Below are 22,478 nucleotides of genomic sequence, written 5' to 3'. Positions count from 1 at the left end.
TTCTCTTGTAGCTCAGCTGATAAAGAATCTGCCTGCAATGCAGGAGACCCCAGTTTGATTCCTGGGTTGTGAAGATCCACTGGAGAAGGGACAGGCTACTCACGCCAGTATTCTTGGGCTTCCCTATGGCTCAGCTGGTAAAGAATCTGCCTGCAATGTGAGAGACCTGGGTTTGATCCCTGGGTTGGGAAGATCCCCTGGAGAAGGGAATGGCTAACTGCTCCAGTATTCTGGCCTGAAGAATTCCATGGACTAAACAGTCCATGGGTTGCAAAGAGTTGGACACGGCTGAGTGACTTTCACTTTCACCAGCTGTAAGACTTAGCAATATAACTCAACCTCTCTGAGTCCCTGTTTTTACACCAAGAAAATAGGGACTGCTGAAACCTAACTCATAGCGTCCTTAGGAAGGGCAAATGAAACAGTGAGTAAAATGCCTGGCATTTAGTCACCCTTGCTTCTGACCCCTCTTCAATATCTGGAACTGGGACCACACCTTTTGGGATCTTCAAAGTCCCTACTCTCTTTGAATCCTTGGAATTGACCTCACCATCTTACTGCTCCTCACTGGCCACTGTATGACATTTGCAGTGGAAAGAAGCTAGGAAAACAAGCTTGAGATTTCAGAGTAAAAGCCACTGCAGACCTGGTAACTACAGCCACATAGTACCTTAGGGGTTAGCAACCTATTTAATGTTTAATAGAGCCCTTGTATAATATCTAATCCTCAAACCACCCCAATCTCTACACTGCACTATAGCAATAGGAGAAAACCAGAGGCTGGCTAGCAAATCATATATCTTCCTGTCATATCTAAAACGCATAGCCAGGATACAAATAGATAGCATGTACCCCCCCTACTGTCCAGTCCTCTACCTGAGGCAGATATCACAAATCAACCACAGCACTCTTTCCCACTGATCCAAGACAAGGCATCAGAATCCTTCCCCACAGAGTAATCAGCAGATACCACCAATCAGTCAGAAATATCATGCAAGTAGGAAGCTATTCATCAAACCATAAACATTCATCCTCTGGAGTGGCTAAGCCACAAAGGTGAACAGGGAGCCAGAGAGACACAGTGAGGAGGAAACCAAAACTGAGCTGCCAAATGCTCACAGGAACCCTTGCAAGTGCTAAGAAAATCTGGATGAAACCACGCAATCAGCCATGGAATCCAGGTTCGAATGACTTGTTCCAAAGCATAGTCTGCACTTTCTCTGTATTGCTTTATTGGGCATTGATTTCCCTAGAGTAAGGAGATTTTCTCTAGAGAATGAGCAAAGCATGCAAAGAGGGGGGTCATTTTCACACATTTCCAGGCATTGTTAACCAATCTGCTAACTAAACACAGGTGTCAGCAACACCAGTTAACCAAAGCTCATCTCACCTCCAGATCTGTTAACAAGACAGTGACATATAGCTCAGGGCGCTAAATCTTCCAAGGCAGGAATCCTTGTCTTTGGTGAATGGCTATGAATCAACTAAACAGGATATGCCAGGATGTTTAAGAAGGCCATATATTTATTTACGAGTGAATGACTAGTTCAGTATTTCTGCCAGTTACCTTTATGGTTTTTATGAGATTTGGATAACGCTTATTTATCGCCCATACATTTTTCCATTCACAGTGGAGCTCTGTTGGACATTTAAAGACATTTCTAAATGTTTTCTGCCGGTCTCTCTGGAAAGAATAAAGGAATCTTTTTTCTTTGGATTTCTCCAAGGAACTCATGCAAAGCTAATTTGGATGATAAAATGATATAATTTCAAACATCTTCATGCATGGATTATATTATTTGAACCTTTTCAGAGGATGAGATTAATCGTGTGGTTTGCATCACCAACTTTATAATTTTCATAACAAGGCTGGTCAGATGAAGAGCCAAAATGTACAATGAAATAGTCTACATCAGGAAAGCATCTTGTGTTTCCACTGTTGGACTGTGCTAATGTTATTGGCAATTCAAGGATTGAATTTGTTTCCAGTATGGGCAATAACTACCCAAGATGAAACTCTATCATTTAATACAATTGTTAACTACAAGAGTAACAGCTTCTGTTAATTGAAAGTTTATTTTGATCTAACTATATGCACAGTGCCTCAAGTTGGGAAGGTAAAAATCAGTTATCCCATATCTTCCAAAAGAAGAAATTGAGACTCAACATTGGTAACAAACATCTCCAAAGGTCCCCAGCTGGTACAGAAAAAAAGCAGGACTCACAAACAGATCAGTCCAGTTCCAAGGCTTGTCCCTCTCCAGCTATGCTCTGCTGTCCTTGTGGCCCCTGCCTTCAAGATGCCCTCCTCCCTCAAGTTATTTTATGTGGCCAAATCCATGAAGAAAAAAGAATCAAACTGACTGCCAAATACTGTCTAGACATAACAAAAAACTAATTGACTGCAATTCTTATTTTCCAGCCTACTCTTGCGGTTTCAGGGGAAGTCATCTCAGCCGTGGAGACGGCGACCCACTGGTTTGAAGGGGCGCCAGGAGCTGTGTTGTCCAACTCAGTGGAGCCAGGCAGCAGAGTCTCACCTCCTGCTTAGGTGCTCATGTCCCCTGTGTCCCTCACACCTGGCTCTCTACCAAACACCACTGGGCTAGCATCCCTGACACCACTCCAGTATCACAAACCACACCGGCAGCCTCACAACATCTCACTCTATGACACATCAGATGTGTCAGGCAAACAGTACTATTTAATAGAGAATACAGGGCTATATATTAGGTGTGACTGTTCTCATTCTATTTTCCCTATCTCTGGAAGTCATTTTATATACTAGGAAACTGAGGTTTCACTTGAGTCTGTCCAAAGTCACATAAAAATTAAAGATGGGGACTGGAAGGCAGGCTGCCATCCCATAGCCCAGGCACTTAACCTCTCCTTGTAGAGGTTGAGGACCCTTCTCCAAAGGAGCAAAGTAACATCCTCCCAGAACAAACCTGTAGGTGGTCTCAGCGCTGGGCAAGAACTGGGGCTCTCTCATTCCAGAACTTTCTCCACCATTCTCTCTCCCTATTTGTTCCCACAGCAACTGGACACAGGCTGTGGGCCTGCTACATCAGGAACTATGCCATATGCTAACAGGAAAAAATAACAACAAAGCAAAAACAGATTGAAAGAAGTTGTGGCTCCTGTCCTCAGCAGCCCCAGAGTCAGACTGCCCTGTGTTAGACTCCTGCCTTTGCTACCAACTAGTTTTGCAAGCTTGGACAGACCACTTGACTTCTCTGGACCTCAGTTTCACTATTTGCAGAATGGGATAATGTTAGTGCCCACTTTAGGAGGTTACTATGAGGATTAAAAAGAAAGATGACTAATGCAAGTTTAAATGGGGTAAGGTATATACAATGGCTGTACATTCTCTGGATTTTTTAAGCTCTTAGAAAATGGTGGAAGCAACTTAATTTTTGCTAGCATATTAAAATATACATATAGTTATACTCCCATGTTGATATTCAAGTACCAATCTAGATTTACAAAAAGGAATTCTAAAGGAGGAGACTGAGGTGTTAAGTGGAATGGTCTGGATGTTCTCATAATTGAAATATGGATTACCTCGATTCTTGAAAGCTGGATACATAAAATTCAGATAATGATTAATAATAATAAACTTGTAACTCACGAATTCCTAGGTACAAGGATCTTGATATGAGGCACTGTAATTCTTCCAACCCTATCATTTAATACATATGAAGAAACCAAAGTTCAGAGAGGTGAAGTTGTTACTGAAAATGCCAGACCATATACCTGATGCACAGTGAGGCCAAACAACACCAAAACTTCAGAGTTGGGAACAGAGAATGGTTTACTGAGGGCCGTGCAAGGAGAACTGGGTAGCATCTAACTCATTGGAAAAGACCCTGATGCTGCAAAAGATTGAAGGCAGGAGGAGAAGGGGATGACAGAGGATGAGAAGGTTGGATGGCATCACCGACTCAATGGATATGAGGTTGAGCAAGCTCTGAGAGTTGGTGGTGGACAGGGAAGCCTGGTGTGCTGCAGTGCATGGGGTTGCAAAGAGTCGGACACGACTGAGTCACTGAACTGAGCTGAACAGCAAGGAGATGGGCGGCTCTTGCCTTAAAAACCCCAAAAGCAAAAAAAAAAACCCAAAAGCTTTCAGCAAAGCCCTCTTCTAGGAAAAGCGCGGGAGGGGTGTGGTGAGTTTTTACAAACTTCTTAGTGTGAGAGCCTTTCCTCTTGAGGTCAGTCACGGTCAGGTCACAAATGATCCCGTAAATCTCCCAGAAAAATGTTACTCTCTGTTCTGACGAGAAAGGGTAGGGCTCTCAAGGCACAGCTTTCACCCTCTGAGCCCCAGGTCCTGGCTAAGAGGACACAGATCTCAGCTGGTCGCTCCCTCAGGGCCCGGTCCCCAGGCCCCGCCAACCTGTCATCACCGAGGGAGCCAGGTGCCCAACCTACTTGGCCCTCAGGCTCCCCAGGGTCTTCAGGCTGCCCAAACTGCAGAGGCAGCAACCGCAGACCACGTCCCAGACAGGTTGCTGCCATCAGGTTGCAGAGGCAGGGATGGGGGAGAAGTTTGCCGAGGCCTCAAGGCCTGGACCCAGCCAGTAGGTGGACTTGGCGAGGGCTCTGGAAGCCCTGAGCCTGTTCCCTGGGCCGCCCAGCTCACCCACTGGTCCAAGGCCAGATAAGCCAGAGAGCCAGGGAGAAGGCCGGGATCCATCTCTTACCTTCGTCTCCTCCTCAGGACGACAACTCCCCTGACCGTTGATAGACGGGCTCACTAACGGTCGCTATTTGACAGTTACTCACTTGGGGGAGGGGCCCACTGCAGCACCGACCAATGGCTGAGCGGGACCTCTAACGGTCGTTCATTGGCAGTTACTCTCTTGGGGGATGAGCCCACTGCAGGTGCCGACCAATGACTGAATGACCATTAATGGTCTTTCCGTAACGGTTTCCTGGTAACCAGGCGCAGGGTAACAGTGGGCAGCCATGGCTGGGTTTTAAGGGTTGCGCACGGGTATGGCCGGGAGCCCTGGGCAGTGACTTGCCAAAGGCCACACAGCCACAAAGTAGTTGAACCGAGAGTCAATCCACACTTGTCTGACTCTGGCCTATTCTTCCTTTCTCTGTAAAGACCTCTGGGGATCGCTCAGAGAGCAGTCAAGTGAAAAAAGCTACCCATGGAGAATGGAGACCCATGGAGATGACAGATACCATCCAGCTGCTGGATATGGTCTGTGGACAGATTTCAGAAGGTATATGAACTTGAATGGGAATAAAAATTACACCACCCTTTTCATTACCATTTACCTGAAGTTTAGCATAGCCTTCCATCTTGAATCTAGGCAATATTCAACAACATTATCAGCAGTGCCTGTAGCTCCTTCATCAGTAAATCTGTTGGCCAACACCCCAGAGTGATAAAGCATGTGCTGTAGCTCCAAAGACAGACTTCTCTCTGCTCTGCTCCACGGCACGCTTCTATCAATAAATGTACCGCTCTGTCTTAACTGCTTGCTCACTTGATCAGCTTTTAACCTTGAATGGAACACCCCTGAGGCCATAAACCCTCTTTGTTCATCTATGAATAATGAATCTTAGCATCTGATCTAGAACGTGGCACAGAAGGGGCTTTAAATGATTTTTGCCTGTGGTAGGGGAGCAGCCTTTCACTACGTCCTAGGGACCCCACTCCATGCTATTCATGCCCACCCAGGGACCTGCTTCTAACACACAGAACATGGCAAAGGTGATGGATGTCACTTCAAAGAGGTTATAAAAGGCTGTGGCTATTGTATGGCACACTCTGGCTCTTGCCCTGATGCAAAGGGCCACCTGGCAAGGAATGGAGGGAAGCCTCTGGTCATCAGCCAGCAAGGAGGCTCACAGTCCAAGAGCCCACAGGGGATACTACCAAAAACCACTAGGTGACTTGGAGGTGGATGCTGCCCCAGTGAGCCTTCAAATGAGACCACAGACCCTGAGGCAACACGATTATTACAGTGAAAGACACCAAGTTGGAGTCTCCAGGTAAGTCATGCCCAGACTGCCAAGTCAAGCCCCAGAAACTGTGATTTAATAAATGTGTGTCATTTTTAAACTGCAAAATTTTTTTTGTGGGAGAAGGGCAGTTTGTTTGATACATAGGAATGAAAAACCAATACGTTGTCTATCAGGATAAAGGAGAAAGAGGAAAAAGATGGGAGGGAGAGAAAGTGCAAGTGGGCAGAATTCTCTGTTGCCATCTCCTCTTTGGTCATAATCTGGGGGTCACCCTTTGACACTACAACCCCTTACTCTTGACTCCTTCTTGCTCCCCTCAACACCAGTAACTGTAGCATGACTTTGTCTGTGCCAGTGCCTGTCAAAGGAACAATTTGAACTTTCCTGTCATGGTCACATCATGCTCTGTGATTCATTCCAGAATTTTATTGTAACCAAACGCCTCACTTCATCAGGACAGAGGCCAAAATTGGTTAGCATTCTTTTAATGTTCTTGTAATGACTCCAAGCTTATCCAGTGAATTGCACAAGCCCATTTTGTTAATGTTCACTTGACTTCCAAGGAATTTCCAAGACTCTTGACAGTTAGGACATCTGGCCCATAAAAATCACACAGACATGGTCATTTGCCTCTGCCAGTTGTCCTCACCCAAGCTCTCAGGACCCCACACCATCTACCTGCTAGAAACATGGATTTACATGCTCCCACCTTCATCCATGCCTGGCCTTTACAAGGCTCCACTTTAAACTCATGAACCCTAAAGTTATCGTCAGAGACTCCTTCCTGGCTTCCAAGAGGTTTTTGTTTTTGTTTTTTTTTTCCCATCTTTTGGCCCTGCCCCATGACATGTGGGATCTTAGTTCCCTGACCCCTGCTCCCTACATTGGCAATGCAGAATCTTAATCACTGCACAACCAGAGAAGTCCTCCAACAGACTTTTGCTGGGAGTGGAAGTGGCAGCTAAGAGCCCCCCCGAAAAGAACTCTCAGAGCCCCCTTATCTGAGGGGCCCAGCCACGCCTTCTTTCCATTGTACACAACACTCACCCCCCATATGTAGTGGCTTCATTTGTGTTGCCTTATTTCCTCCATTTCCATTTCATGGGAGACCATACTGTAGATTTAATAATAGCTCTTCAATTGGGAAAAATTCTATTATATGAAATGTACACATTGATTTTTTTATATCAAACATACTGAAGTATGGTTTACATACCACACCCATTCGAATGCACCCATTCTAATTGTACAATTCAATGAGTTAGACTAAATTTTACCCCTGTGTAACTATGACCACAATGAATATACAGAAACTTTCCATTATCCCCAAAAGTTCCCTTGTGTCTCATCTCAAATAATTCCCACACTTCTTTCCCTGGGCAACCACTGATCTGCTTTCTGTCATTATAGATTAGAGTTGTGTTGTGTAGAGTTTCATATATCTAGAATGACATAATATGTCTGCTTTTGTGTCTGGTTTCTTTCACTCAGCATAATAAGTCTGAGTTTCCTCTGCAGAGTCAAATTGAATGTATCCAGCTTGACAGTAGTTCATCGCTTTTTAGTGCTGAATAGTATTCCTGCCTACTTGTTTTTTTCTATGCTTTTTTTTTTTTTTTTGCATTTTCCAACTTTATTAAAGAATGACTAACGTGGACTAAAATACTTTCGTGTAGCGAAAGTATACCATTTGATCAATTATAACATATGCATATATCTATGATACACACCTAGATTTTTTACAAATAAGAATTTTTAAAAACATAGTGCAGCTCAGAATGGTGAAATAATTCCTCTGTTTGAGTCTTCTCTGGGAACCCCAGGTCAATATTTGCCTCTGCTGCTGTCGCTGCCCCTGTTGCTTAGTACTTCAGTTGTTTCTGAGTCTGTGTGACCCTATGGACTGCAGTCTGCCAGGCTCTCTGTCCATGGGATTCTCTAGACAAGAGGACTGCAGTGGGTTGCCATGCCCTCCTCCAGGGGATCCTCCTGACCCAGGGATTGAACCCAGGTCTCCTACATTGCAGACAGACTCTTTACCGCTGAGCTACCAGGGAAGCCCAATATTTGCCTCACATTTGGTTAACTAGAGAATCTTTGCTGACTTACAAAAAAGTCTGTTCTAAGGTGATTTGCTGCCTCTGATGAATAACCCTTTAAAAACAGACTTTTTGCTGAAAACAAAACAAAAACCCAACAAAAATAATACTTAATGGCATCTCACTACATTCAATATTGCTATGACAGAAATCTCACCTGTAGTGACATAAACCCAAATCAAACCATATCAAAAAATAAAGAGTGGGGACAGAAAGAGATTTGTTAGCTTTGTTGGCTAACGTAAATGAAACACCCAGGAACTTCAGGCATAGCTGTATCCAGCAGTTCAGACATCACCTGGAGTCAGTCTATCTTCTTTTTCTTTCTCAGTCCTGCTTTCCTCCCTGTTAGCTTCAGTCTAAATCTGTCATGTTGGCCTGCTGCAGTTCCAGTTTACTTTTTTCTTGAATCACTCATAAAAACAAACTACCTTGGGTATGTGCATTGGAAAAAATTAATGCAGGGAACTGATTACACAGGTGAGGGGATTGCTTAGAAGACAACCTGAGATACTGACTAATCCAGAGATGAGCCACATTAGAAAGGCACTGCCTTTCATATCAGAGAGACAAAGAGAACAGCATTTCTTTGTAATTGGAGCCCAGAGGCTAGGTACCAGCCTGCCCGGGGGCTGGAGCCAGAGAGGAGCTGCTGTTGCTGCTGGAGGCAATGGTTAACACGGGGAGGAAGAGGAAGAACTACCCTGGTCTCTTCCTACTTTCACCCTCAGTCTACCCATGCACACATGCTAAGTTGCTTGAGTCACGTCCGACTCTTTGTAACCCCATGGACTGTGGTTCACCAGTCTTTTCTGTCCATAGGATTCTCCAGGCAAGAATACTAGAGTGGGTTGCCACTCCCTTTTCCAGGGGATCTTCCCAACCCAAGGACCAAACCCGTATCTCTTACATCTCCTGCATTGGCTGGCAGCTTCTTTAGTACTAGTGCCATCTGAGAAGCCCAGTGCCTTGCATTGGCCCAGTCCAGCTAGAAGTCAGTTAGCAGGGGGTTGGGGAAACGTAGCCTGCAAGGGGCAGCCCTCTGGAATACAGACAAGAGTAGAGGAAAAGCAAGGAAGCAGGAGACAAGCTCTGAGGGCAAAAGGCCCAGCATAATCCTCGTGGAAACTGAGCCTGCTAATATTGGGCTGGCCAAAAAGTTTGTCCGTGTTTCTGTACCATCTTACAGAAAATACTAAACAAACTTTCTGGTCAACCCAAGAGCTCCAACAGAATATGTGTCCAACAGAAGCCTTAGAAAGGTGCTTGATTTGTTCAGGTATGGGTGTCAGGCCCACTTCTAGTGCTAGAGGCAGGGTGGGGGTGGTAGTCAGCCCCACAGACACCAAGAGAAGCAGGACAGCCCCGAAAGCAAAAGCAAGGTACTCTCAGTCTACACGGATGCAGGGTTGGCAAACCCAGGTATCCACCATGTGCTGCTCCATGGGTGTGGGTACCCAGGGCTGCACAATTGCAAATGGCCCAACTTAGGTTAGCTGCATACAGCAGAACTGCAGGTTTGCTAGGATGCCAAACTATAGCCAAGGTCAGGATCTTGCTGATATATTCCCAGTCCCTGGGAAATTAGGAAAGGAAAAGAAAAAAAAATCAAGAAAAGTGTTATTTCTGTCCCTTCTAATGAGGCTCCCTCATTCTCAAGCCTGGGTTTTATAGCATGAGACCCAGAGCTGGGTGGGAAAAGCAAGTGTAGGAAACCAGTCCCAGGAAATGCAAAAGCCACATGTCTAAATGGTCTTCAGTGGCATTTTGCCTTCTAAAGGAGACACTTTGCAACCCAAATGTGGAGGCCGAAGGATTTCCTACGAGTCTTTTATGATCTCTATAAATTTCAAGAGAGAGAGAATTGGTGAGCAACTGGGCTCTGTCACTGTCAGGCCGCTGATTGAACGTGCCTTTAATGGAGTCTCCAGAAGCCATAAAAATGCATGAAAACAGCCTTCTGGACACAGGCAAGCCTGATGGATGGAGCGGTGACACCCAGTAAAAGCCAAATGGGTTGGGCTTGTACTCACGCCTGAGAAAGAGAATACATCTCAGTCTCTTAGGATAGAACTTGCACTTGGAGAAGCATTAAGAATTCTATGTAAAATTTCTCCCCTGGGAAATGTACACACGCATACACACAATCCAAAATAAACATTACATGGGGGCTTTTGCATAAGAGTATTCCTCAGAAGTTAAAACGTTGGGTACTCCAGTGGGTTGAAAAGCAGATACTGCCCCCAATTTATATCCACCCAGGACTTCAAAATATGACTCTACTTGAAACTAGGGTCTTTACAGATGCCATTTTACACATTTTAAAGTGTTTGCCAAATTGAGGCTGCTAATGGTACCTCCAGATGAAACGGGGCTTCCCTGGTAACTCAGCTGGTAAAGAATCCACATGCAATGCAGGAGTCTCCGGTTCGATTTCTAGGTCGGGAAGATCTCCCAGAGAAGGGATAGGCTACCCATTCCAGTATTCTTGCCTGGAGAATCTCTATGGCCAGAGAAGCCTGGCGGGCCACAGTTCGTGGGGTCACAAAGAGTCGGACATGACTGAGTGACTAAGCACAGCAGAACACACATGAAAGGAGCAGATGATGTAGAACACATATTATTGTTATTGTTGTTCAGTCGCTAAGTCATGTCAGACTGCGACCACATGGATTGCAGCACGCCAGGCCTCTCTGTCCCCCACTCTCTCCTGGAGTTTGCCCAAGTTCATGTCCACTGAATCCATGATGCCATCCAAGCCTCTCATCCTCTGTCACCCTCTTCTCCTTCTGCCTTCCATCTTTCCCAGCATCAGGGTCTTTTCCAATGAGTATCATGTAATAAATGTACAGTGAGTGTTGCCTGTTGTTACTACTTAGAAGAGACGGAGGGAAGGAAGAGGGGAATTAATAAAATCTTGCTAATGCTCACTGTGACCCTGAAATCACAGAGCTGCGTCCTAAGCTAGTGTAGGAGGGATACCTTCCTTAGCAGACAGGCCACCTTCCTTCTCTATAACCCATCAGTTCTGGTGCCTGAGAGACCCTTAACTGAAACCTCTTGGAGAGAAGAGAGAAACCTCCTTCTCTGAGTACAGATGCTTGTGAGGTCCTGCCCTGATGAAGCAGAGCGCCCACCTTGCCCTAGAACCACTCTGTCCCAGTCAGATGGTCGCCTGATGGTGCGAGCTGGCTAGGAAGTTTAGGAGCTCAGTTCAACACTCAGATAAGAAAATGCACTGAAGCCCTTTATTCCTGACATGGGCATATGGTAGAAATCATGTGGCATGCACTAAATTATTAGAATACTCATTTATTTTGGAATGTGTATGAAGTAAATGGAACTAAACATGTACCCTTTTCAAAAGAACTCATTCCCTCTGCTAGTGGCAAAATACCTCTTGTGGGAAGGTATTCATTCAAAATAAATTATCTTTGGGGGAAAGCACATGCTTTTCTAAAGGAAAATGATGTTCTCCATAGATTTCCTAATTCAAGGGCTGTCTGTTATATACATAAACATATATGTATTAAATGCCAAGTTGGAAAATCATTAACCATATTTATTAAAAATTGAAAAGGCCTAGGTACTCAAAATAACAATAACTTAGAATTTTTTTCTCACACATAAATAAGAGATATCCAAAGCCAGATACTTTAGAGTTACTATGGAAACTCATGGTGTTATTAACATTAGATAGGCATGCTCCTATCTTCCTGCTTTGCTAAACTCAAAGAGAGTCATTTCTATCCTTAGAGTTACCATATGGTCCAAGATGGCTGCTGGAGCCCCAGCTACCACATGTGCATTCCAGGCCAGCAATGGATGAAGGAGGGAAAGACAAAGGAGTCCATCTCCCAAGTGCATCAACTTTTTCCACAATTTTTCCCCAAAGTCCTATACATTTCCATAGTCACTCACACTCCCTAACTGTAAGTAAAACTGGAATGTTGTCTTTTTGTTGGGTCCATTACCACCTCAACTAAAATTGAGGTTCTGTTACACTTTAGAGGATTCTGTTCAGTTCAGTTCTGTCATTCAGTCATGTCCGACTCTGTGACCCGGTGGACTGCAGCACACCAGTCTTCTCTGTCCATCACCAACTCCCGGAGTTTATTCAAATTCATGTCCACTGAGTTGGTGATGCCATCCAACCATCTCATTCTCTGTCATCCCCTTCTCCTCCCGCCTTCAACCTTTCCTAGCATCAGAGTCTTTCCCAATGTGTCAGTTCTTCGCATCCAGTGGCCAAAATATTGGAGTTCTAGCTTCAGCATCAGTCCTTCCAACGAATATTCAGGACTGATTTCCTTTAGGATGGACTGGTTGGATCTCCTTGCAGTCCAAGGGACTCTCAAGAGTCTTCTCCAACACCACAGTTCAAAAGCATCAATTCTTCAGCACTCAGCTTTCTTCACAGTCCAACTTTCACATCTATACATAACTACTGGAAAAGCAATAGCTTTGACTAGATGGACCTTTGTTGGCAAAGTAATGTCTCTGCTTTTTAATATGCTGTCTAGGTTGGTCATACCTTTTCTTCCAAGGAGTAAGTGTCTTTTAATTTCATGGCTGCAGTTACCATTTGCAGTGATTTTGGAGCCCAGAAAAATAAAGTTTGTCTCTGTTTCCCCATCTCTTTGCCATGAAGTGATGGGACCAGATGCCATAATCTTAGCTTAGAGGATTAGTGTTCCTCAAATCACACTTTGGGAAACTGTGGACACTTTTCTATTGGAAAGAATTCTTCATATTGGCACTACTGACATTTTGGGAGGGATAATTCTTAATTGTGGTGCTGTTCTGTGAATTGCAGGATGATTAGCAGCATTCCTAGTCTCTACCCCGTAACAAGTCCTTCCCTATCCTGTTGTGATAATTAATAATGTCCAAGACATCAGCAAATATCCCCAAGGGCAAAACTATCCTCACATAAAAACTTCCCCATTTATTAATTTACTTACACAAACTCATGGATTCTTAAGCTATTCCATGTTGTTACACTTGTTTACTATTCAACATTTAAATGATCCCAGATTTGACCAGTGGGAACCCTGTAAACCTGGCCGCTATGTTCTTTGGACGTATCTCCATCAGTCTTTAAGCACTTGATTTCAGAACATTTCATCTGGACAAGTTCCGGAATTGAGAAAATATAGTGACTATTCAAGTGACCAGTCTCTCTTAGGATATGGACACTTAGCCCATTTTTGCTGCCCGTTTTGACAACACTTTTCATACTGTTCATGGGATTCTGAAGACAAGAATACTGAAGCGGTTTGCCATTCCCTTCTGCAGTGGACCATGTTAACGACACTATTATTTGTTAGAAGGGACAGTATTACTGGTGAGGATTCACTTCAAAAATTGAAATGGCAATAAAAGTTGCTGTTTCTATGAGAACTAAGTTATAGAAAGTACAGTGATAAGAGAATAAACTCTGTATGATTTCAGTGATGAAATTTTTGCACCTTATTATGTCCCTGGATATAGTCCAGTGTCTCCTCGTTTATAGTCTATGGTAACTTGAATAAAATTTGTATCCTACTATTGTGTGAAAATTGTATAAATCAAAAAAAAAAAATTGTATAAATCTTGATTATGTTTAATTGGTTCATGAGGTTTTCAGGACTACTATATCCCTCTACTTTTCTATATATTAATTCTATTAATTTTTGAGAGTTTGCTATTGAAACTCCAACTAAAAATTTATCTACATAAAAAAATTTTAATATATAGTGGAACTATATGTAACTTTGTTCTGTATTTTCCAAATTTCCTGTAAATGTGTTATCATACTTTATAATTTGGAAAAAATGGAAATTTATGAAACGAGTCCATAAATTAAATTTGCTTTTAAAATGTTATGGAGTTAGGTGCAGACAAGATAGCTGCATTATTTTAAACAGAATTTAATCCCCCCGCCAACTCCACATTTGTGCACTGTTTCAGGAAAACACTGACTGTTGAAAGTCAAATTTAGCATTTTTATAGGTTGTAAAAACCCAGTGGGGATCATCTTACCAATGCCATTCACTAAAATTTTCTTCATTCAGTCATGTCAGTGTTAAACTGTGAAACTTCTTCCCAGGAAGTGTCAGCCCCAACATATTTCAACATGCCTAAAGAGAGATTTGAGCCTGGAGTGTCTTATCACCCCAGAAAGTAAGGAAGTAATCAAAGATTGATGGGGACACATCTAGAAAACACAGGAGCCAGAACACTGGCCAAATCCGGTATCATTTGAATGCTGAATAGTTAATAGGTGTAACAGGTAGAATTAAGATGATGAATACAAGTTCATCAAGAATCCATGAACTTGTGTAAGTAAATAAACAAGTGAGAAGGGGAAGATCTCCCTTACAAAAAAAAAAAAAAAAAACTAATAATGACATCAAATGAATGATGAAATTAGAAAATGACTATTTGGCAAACATGGTAATAATAATTGATTCCATCAACAATCATCATCAAATGCTGAAATTAGTTTCAGCATAAAAACTTTTCCAGGTAAAAGTTGGAGGAGAAACAGTATTTACGAAGTCCCAAAGTCTCTTATCACAACATAATGAATGACAAAAGGTAAAACGGACCTTTCCAGTGGAGAAACCTGGCAGAGAGCTTCTTAACCAAGTGATCAAGGCTAACATGACCAGGAACAGGCAAGGGCAAGTGCATCTGGATCTGACATACTAGGAGGACACGGTATCATTTCAGTGGTATCCCTGCCAAAGGTGCATAACCTGGGTTCATTTATTAGAAGACATCAGACAAACAAACCGAATACACACACACACACACACACACAGTAGGAGAGCCGGAAGTAAGAGCCACAACTGTGACAAAATGTTAAAGTTTGAGCTAGGAAGTCTGAATCGAGTATAGAAGGGAATTCTTTGTACTGTTCTTAGAATCTTCCTGTAAGTCTGAAACTATGTCAATATTAAAAGTTAAGGAAAACTGTGAGGTTCAGGACTATCCTCACCTACCCCACCCTCTAGACTGAGTTCTCCTTTCTGCTTTATCCCCTTCCCCTTCCACCATGCAAAGATCTTCCACATCTGTTTTGTCTGAACGGTTGGCTACAAATAGGTTCCTGGATCCTGCCCCCAGAAACTGTGACTCAGGACATCCCGAGGAGTAGTTTTCTACAATGCCTGAATCCCACCCCCAGAGGTTCTGATTTGATTGGTCTGGAGTATACGCCAGTGCTTTTTCATTTCCCCAGATGACTCTAATGGGTAGCCAAGGATGAAAACGAGTATGAGTTACCTCAGAAAAAAGTGAAACTGAAAGCATTAGTCACTCACTCAGTCCTGTCCAACTCTTTGCAACCCCAGGGACTGTAGCCTGCCAGGTTCCTCTTCCATGGAATTCTCCAAGCAAGAATACTGGAGTAGTTTGCCATTCCCTTATTCAAGGAATCTTCCTGACCCAGGGATGAATCCGCGTCTCCTGCATTGCAGGCAGATTCTTTACTGTCTGAGCCACCAAAATGCAGATTCTGCTTCGCTAGGTCTAGGGGAGCTGGTGCTGAAACGTCTACATTTTTGACAGTCTCACTGAGGATGCTCTATGGGCACACCTTGAGCAATAATTGACTCATCTAGAGTAGATTCCTAGTGTTCTTTGCCAACAGACCTTTACCATCTTAAGTTCTGACAACTCCAAGAGCACACACTCACCATCTGGTTTATTCTCTGTGAGTATCTAACACTGGGTGTTCCATTAATAGTCATTGAATACGAGTATCGATGAATGAATGAAAGTTTCCCTAATATCATGCTAATCTCCACTCGTACCTCCCAACCACTTAATATATTTAAAATCATCATATTTTGCATGAGAATTGCCTCCATCAGATTTTGAGAAATCAATGGTTTTTGAAACTAAATACCACTTTGGGTCGAGGAGAGTTGCCAAGATATCACTCGCCTTCAGGAATCGCCCAGTGCAGGTGCACGCGACCACGGCAGCCTCCGAGTCAGCTGCTTCCCTTCCTCTCCTCTTCTCAAATCATTTTCGGATTAGCATATCTCTAAGTGCATATAATTTTCACATCAAAGAGTGTAATTTTTTGCAGAAGTGGAGGAGAGAATAATTTATCCACTGAAGTATCTCAAGTAGCAGTCTCTCTAGCGTGACATACAAATTACACAGAAGACAGACGTTTAGGAAAATTTGGTGGCAGAATTTGTATTGCTGAAGTAGATGTGAAGAAAATTCACCCACTGAAACTAACAAATATCTATTTGGGGGACTAAAACCAGGCTCCCAGTCGAGTGATGAGAAGCCAGTCTGAGTTGGTTGCCTGCTTCCTGGCTCGCTGAATGGGGAGAGGCCACTGTGGGTCTTTGCTTCTGGGGGTGGGGGTGGGGAGCACCTAGAAACATAGGATTCACTGGTCCTGCCTCTGCCCGCTGTACACCAGAGCTTGGTTCAGGATGGGTGCAGCCACCTCAAATCCCTCCCAGAGTAGACCCCATTTTGAGAAACAGCCTTGCCTAGAGCGGAAGACATAGAGAACCCAATCCACTAGTTTTTTCATGCAGCCGACTAGGTGCTGAACTCACAATCCTGTTCTAAACACCAAGTTCTGCATCACCCTGCCCTTTGCCCCAATTATCCTATAGTTGGATAAACCCCTTCCTTCACCTGGGTCTGGAACCCTCTCCACAGGGGAGCCCTTGACTCCATACATGCACTGAATACATAAACATACCTAACACACAGAAACCTGTATACAATCTAACACATGCCTAATATATACACACACCTATACATAAATATACATACCTAATACACACCTCTAATGCATACACACTCCTAATATATAGACACATAACACACATACACAACCCTAAGACAAATATACCCCATGCTTACACACACAATACCTACTAGGCCCCACACACACACCTAGTACATACACCTATACATACACATGCTTAACTAACAAACATACATACACACATTCAGTCATACATCTATGCATAAACACATACCCAACACACGCCCCTAAAACATACACACCTAACACACATATGCGCACATACCTAAACAAAAATATACCTCTCATACACACATTTTAGTGAGAGAGAGAGAGGAGGTTTGTTTCTCTGCCCCTAGACAATCTACCATGCAGATGTCTATATTTTTTTGGTCACTTTCAGATATAAAACGCTTTAATTCCAGACTTTTTAAAGTGCAGTCCAGAACACTGGAATGCAGTCAGAAAGAATGGTCTTTTCAAAGGATGCTGGTAGGTCAGTTGTCTATTTCCAGGAATAAAAAATGTGTCTTCCCCCTCCCTTAATTCCTAATGGATGACAGACCTAAATATGAAAAGGAAAACAATGAAGCTTTAGAAGACACGGTAGAAGAACATCTTGGAGAAGGCAGAGAATTCTGCAACAGGACTCAAATATGCGATAAGGTAACAAAGGCCAGTAACACTACATGTAAGAGTTCCATTGTGTCAAATACCCAAACGCCCATCCACAGTAGAAAAGATAATTATGATGCGTTCTCACGTTGAAATGCACTACAGAGGAGAGAATGACCCTCCATAACTGCGCACACATAAAAATAACACTTAGTCTCACGAACAAGTTGTATGAAAGAAACAAGACACACAAGAGTAGATATTCTGTGATTCCATTTACGTAAAGTACAAATACAAGCAAAACTAATCTCTGCTGTTTTGGTCTGGGGTAGTGGTAACTCTCAGGCGCTGTCAGTCTGGGAGCAGAGGGACTCCTCCTCCTCAGACACTGGTGGGTGCTATTTCTCCCTTGCAGTGTTGGGCACACAGTTGTGTTTATTTTATGAAGTGTGCTACACATATTACACAGTTAAAATACGTGGAATTTTCATTGCCTACACAGACTGAGTGACTTAAACAACAGAAATTCATTTTCTCACAATTGTGCAGACTGGAAGTCCAAGATGAAGGTGTCAGAGGTTTGGTTTCTCCTGAGGCCTCTCTCCTTGGCTTATAGACAACCACCTTCTCCCTGTCCTCACACAGCCTTCCTCCTGGACGTGCACAACCCTGAGTGTCTCTCTGTATATCCAAATTGCCTCTTCTTCCCTGGTGGCTCAGATGGTAAAGAATCTGCCTGCAATGCAGGAGACCCCGGTTCGATCCCTGGGTCGGGAAGATCTCTTGGAGAAGGAAATGGCAGCCCACTCCAGTATTCTTGTCTGGGAAATCCCATGGACAGAGGAGACTACAGTCCATGGAATCGCAGAGTCGGATATGACTTAGCGACTAAACAACATAACATCCCCAATTGGATTGACTCCTTTTAACTTAATCACCTCTCAAAAGGCCCAAACTCCAAATTCAAGCACATTCTAAAGAACTGGAATTTAGGGTTTCAACATATGAATTTGAGAGGAGACAAAATTCAACCCGCAACACCCTGCCCCGGCTGTATTGCTTGGTTATCCTGATAGTACGTATTCACACAGGGCAAATTTCATGATAGTCAGGAAAGAACATGGGCTTAGAATCAGAGTGATGTGGGTACTGGAGGTGGGAGAGCTGCTGGCAGAACCAAAATCCACCCAATGGTAAATCACGGGGACAGAGGGCAGGTGGGAGAACATCAACAGCCCCTTCTGTGCCTTCCCTGACCATCTTGTCTAAGTCAGCACTTTTGGTCACTTTCTGGCTCTCTACCTTGCGTCATTTTTTTATTTCCTTATTTTCAGTAAGATATAAGATATTTTTACTAAGATATAAATCACATATGATAAACTTTACCCATTTAAAGTATGCAGTTCAGAAGGCTTTGACACATTCACAGGGTTGTACAACCATCACCCCTATCTAATTCCAGGACATTTTTGTCACCCCAGAAAGAAGCCTGTACTCATTAGCAGTCACTGACACACCATGTTTTTATTTTCCCAATGACTATCATCCTCGCCACTAGAACATGAACTTCTTGAAAGCAGACACTTTGATTTGTTCACTGGTCTGTCCTCAACCCTTAAGAAAGGGTACACGGTATCATGTTGGCCAAAAAGTTCATTTGGGTTTTTCCATGACATCTTACGGGAAAACCCAAATGAGCTTTTCGGCCAACCCAATATGTGCCAGTAACTCAAGTAAATATTTAATTTGATTTAATATAGGAACCAGAAACTGACTTGAGATATTGAGTTTAAAAAAAAAAAAGACCAGAAATGGTATGTCATGGGTTTATTCCACCCACCATGAACCTTGTGCTGATAACACAGACAGATACTCCTCGGCTGGACTTTGGTATCCAACCCAGAAACGCATGAGGCCTTTCTTAGGGCACTAGCTCCATAAACTGGGTTTGGAGGCTTTCAGATTTAGAGGCCTGCAGTTGAAAAGTTTTCTTTTGCTGTGAGTTACACTGGCTGCGATTGAATTCTTCTCTTGTGTCTCAGTGAATTTTAACACTTCTAAACGTTAGAGTGAGTTGACGAGGTGATGGCTGCTCAGCTTATGAGACAGTACAGGCTCTGCTATCAGCCTGGTCATGCAGGGCCTTGTGGGGCCCTCCCAGGCACAAAAGTGTTTCTGTAGCCCCCATTTCTTATTTGTAGGCCTTCCGAGTTCCAAAGGGCAGATTCAACCAGTTACTTATTGGAAAAGAGAGGGAAAGCAGAAACAAAGGAAAAGTTGTCAAGAAACAACAGTGCGGTAACAAAGCAGAGTTCTACTTCCTCTTTAAGGGGTGAATGACAATCTGATCCATATCTCTGAGTTCTTCTACAGGAACCAAAACCCCCACCAAGGTGGAGGATGGTGACTTCAGACTGAACGCGGAGCATTAGACCTCAGACTGGTTGGAACCAGCAGGTTGATGACTGAGATTCCTGGACCACCACCCTCTTAGCTCACCACCAACCAGCCAGAGGAAACTTACACATTTGATAGCCCTTACTCCAAAATTTGCCTTTAAAAACTGTTCCCTGAAATCATGGGTGAGTTCGAGTCTTTTGAGCATGAGCTGCCCATCTGCTTGGCCCTTGAAATAAGCCTTTCTCTGCTCCAAACTCTGACATTTCAGTTTGTGTAGCCTCACTGTACAATGGGCACAGGAATTTGGGTTTGACAGCAGTGTTTCCTCAAAGCAATGTAAGTCACCTCCCTAAGCCTCAGTGTTCCCATCTGTAAAATGGGGTGGGGGAGGGGAGATAACAGCACCATCTTACAGGACTGTTGTGATGGCAAAATGAACAAAAACTACATGTTGACGTGTAATAAGCACTCCTCGGCCATTAGCCAGGAACGCTGAATGAGACAACAGTTGTCGCACCCAAGACGGGACACAAGATAAAGCACAAATCACACACATCATCTGGATGAGTCAGTCTCCTTTTTGCTAGACATTCTGAATAGTCACTACATTCTGGGTATCTGGCCAGGAAAACTAAATGCTATAATAATATCTGTTCAAAAGACTATTTATAAAGATTAGTAAATATGCTATCTCTGTGTCCTTGGGCAAATCACTTCTCTGAACTTTGATGTTCTTATCTGTTAAATGAGAACAATCTATACAATGAGTGACCATGAAGATTAAAAGTGACAACACATGAAAAATGCCGGGGACACTGTGGGTTTCAACAAATGATAGTTATGAATATCATCTTTATCCTAAGTTTCAAGGCTCCATCTCTAAAACCCTAGGCCCCAGAAGAGTTTAGGGAATCAAAAAAGGGGCATGTACAGTGTACTTTGTGATATCCAGAGTGGGTCTAGGGAAGTAGATGACCATTGAACACAGCAATACTTCTGCAGTGGGATCTGTGGAAATTCCCAGAAGGGTGATCAATCATGTGGATTAAACAACAGCGCTAGTAGGTAAAGGTCAGGTTTAGCCAAATCACCAGAGGTCAGGGCCGATTTCAATGCCAAATGAGCAATGAAAACACTTTCAGTTTTCAGAATTTACAGACTTGCAGAGAAGGGATAATGAATTTGTACTTCTGTCTCAGAGATCAGAATCTTTAGTTTCTCACTCTCTTCCCTGAAAGGGGCAATGGAAACAAACATCCTCATTTTCCAAAGCATGGAAGGCTTAACTATTTTAAAAGGGGGGTGGGGTTGGGATGGGGGGTGGGGAAATGATGACAGTATCCCAATAAGAATTATAAATGCAAAAGGAGGAAGAGAAAAAATGGTCCAAAATGGAAACTAATTTTAGTAACAGCAATGGAGTAAAAGGAAAAAAGCCCTTGCTTACAAATTCAAAAACAAAAACTATCACACTGACGTGTCTTCCCAAATTTGGTTGAAACATCCCTCCTGGTTTTGGAGAGGTCTTCTCTTGAGCCGCTGCCAAGAACACATTCCCATGGCCAAGTGAAAGACTTAAAATTGCGAATGCAAATCCAAACATGGAGCAGCCGTTCCAGTAACAGCCAGAGCGTGACTCTGGTGGTCCAGACACCTCCTGGATGACAGAATTAGCTCATCTGGGAAAGTGTCCCCAACCTTTAGTTGGGTCACCAATTGCCAAAAGTATATAAATACTACCCATTTCACTGATTTGTTCTGAGCTCCCTGTCAAAATAATTAATGTGCTCCCATAATACAGGGACAGCTTCCAGGCACTGGAGTTGAGCATCCTCAGAGAGAGAAGGATGAAGAGCTGGAGCAGCAGCTGACAGACAGGCTACCTCGGCAATCGGGGCAGATAACAGGTGTTGTGGAAGATGTTGTTCCTACTTACGGCTCCAATGCAGCTGAATTCTGCCATATAAATTATTAAAGAACGTGCAGAACATTACACAGTTCATGTACTTAATGATTATAGTTCACAGTCTAGGTCAGATATAATTAGATGTTACATTAAAATAGCTTCACAGAGCCATTTATTCTGATTTAATTACTTAAAATGATAGCATAATGAGCAACGCTTTCAAGGAAAAAAAAGTACTTTTTTAAATGGGCTCATTTTAAGTTAATACGAAGAAAATTAATCATTTTACTGAATGGAGGAAGATGAGTCCACATCTTCAGCGGCATTGATTCCGTGTCACAAAGGTTATTTCCCTTTGATGACATGTTGCGAGTGATAGGGAAATAGACTCTTTTTTCTCATGGGAATATAGATTCTCATTTTTACCATTCCCTTTAAATCTTGCTCCCTTCCACGCGAGCCTTACCACCGGCAATGATGACTTTTAATGCCAGCGCTGAGACACAAACATTCCAATGAGAACATCTCTCTGAACTGTAGGGAGTTACGAACAACAGTCCACATCTATTTCACAGATTGTACTAGCATTTTATCAGAAGCAGCAAGAGGCGCAGTGGTTACATACACATACTCTGTCATCAGACAGGGACAGGGTTTAAGGTGAAGCTTTGCCACTTACACCTATGAGACTGTTCACAACTTA

The sequence above is a fragment of the Muntiacus reevesi genome, chromosome 4 (assembly GCF_963930625.1).
Source record: "Muntiacus reevesi chromosome 4, mMunRee1.1, whole genome shotgun sequence".
Taxonomy (NCBI): Eukaryota; Metazoa; Chordata; class Mammalia; order Artiodactyla; family Cervidae; genus Muntiacus; species Muntiacus reevesi.
This window is presented reverse-complemented; position numbering follows the sequence as displayed.